The sequence below is a fragment of the Cricetulus griseus genome, chromosome 4, assembly GCF_003668045.3.
Source record: "Cricetulus griseus strain 17A/GY chromosome 4, alternate assembly CriGri-PICRH-1.0, whole genome shotgun sequence".
Classification (NCBI taxonomy): domain Eukaryota; kingdom Metazoa; phylum Chordata; class Mammalia; order Rodentia; family Cricetidae; genus Cricetulus; species Cricetulus griseus.
The window spans coordinates 38,067,583-38,069,037 of record NC_048597.1 but is presented as its reverse complement, the minus strand read 5'-3'; the positions used below and the strand labels follow the sequence as shown (position 1 = coordinate 38,069,037).

General features: G+C 32.2%; 1 non-coding gene across 1 annotated transcript; it reads right to left on the bottom strand.

Moving 5' to 3' along the window:
* Positions 1-229: 229 nt before the first annotated feature.
* On the bottom strand, positions 230-386 carry LOC113835419. The gene has a single exon (XR_003484970.1). It is a non-coding gene; the product is annotated as a U1 spliceosomal RNA (small nuclear RNA).
* Positions 387-1,455: the final 1,069 nt, after the last annotated feature.

Sequence of the window (1,455 nt, the reverse complement as noted above, 5' to 3'; positions counted from 1 at the left end):
GTTTAGCTTCATTAGGAGCTGACTGCAGAGGCAGGATGGGGAATAGAGACCTCAGGTCATATCTGAAAACTGCTAAATTTTGCAGGAGAATTTCAGTTGGAAGCAGAGAGATTTTCCTAATGCTTTCAGATAAAACATTTTAAATTCAGCCTCATAATATTTTGGATAGATAACCCATGTTCTCCATGTATTATATGTATTACACATATCACATTATTACACAGTTTGCAAAGGAACACTCAAATAGAGTCCCCTACTGCAAAAAGTAAGTACTTAGTTTCTTGCACTTGGGGAATATCAGAGATCAGAACATCCTGAGAGCAAGGACAAGCTACACCCTGGGCAAAGTACCTGTTTGATCATAGAAACTCACCTGAGCTAATTATAGCCTGTCAGAAATATAAATTTTAGGAAATAAACATCCGCAACTAATTCATACTATAAAATTTCATGATTATATATAACTATGATATCATGAATATTCATGATTTGTAAAAACTATATTCTGTCTTTATTTAGGCTATTCAATAACTTTCTTATAAAAGAAACACCTTACCAAAACTATGATTGTTTATGAGTAATACTGATTAGTAGGGATATTGATGGCTTATAAGTTAAGGTAAAATGTCACTTCTATAAAATGTCCCTATGAGCTATGTTCAATCTGTATAAAGAAGTGAAATCATAATTTATGGTTTTTAGCTATCCATTTTAGCAATACTTAGAATTCCAATGTCATATTTAATTTTTCCTTTTCTGTTTTAGTTGTCTAGATTTTGATCACTTTGTTCAATGAAGTTTAATAAAGATAATACCTTTAGATGTAGAAAACAAGAAAGAATAAAAAATTGTTATTAGGAGCAGTTAACAAGATTTGAAGTGTCATATAACTTTGAGAATTATAGAACTTATAAAATGACAACTCAGGAGCAATTTCTGTCATTATGAAATATGAATCTTGGTGTATGTATATTTTATATAAGCATAACTTATTGACTACTCATCAAATTATTTACTTAATATTTCACACATACTGTATATGAAATGCCAAAACAAAACTGTAAACAAAAGTTGACATTAGTTATTATGTTTGCCTCTGTCTTAGTTTCTTTTCTTCTGTGATAAAATACCAAATAGAAGCCATTTGAAAGGAAAATGTTTGTTTGGGCTCAATCTATCATGACGGGGAAGTCAAAACAGCAGAGATTTGAGTCAGTTGGTCACTGTGTTTGTAGCCATGCTGAAAACCAAGAACACTGTACTCTCCATACTTTCTTCTTAAACTATTATCCAGAATCTCAGCCCACGGGGGCGGGACAATAGTTCTGTTCACAGAATGCAGACTTCCAATCTCAACTAAATAATAAAGAGAATTTCCCAGGACTATGCCAGGAGACCAGTTTTCAAGATGATTTGAGATCATCACCTTAACAGCTGAGATGAACCATTATAACT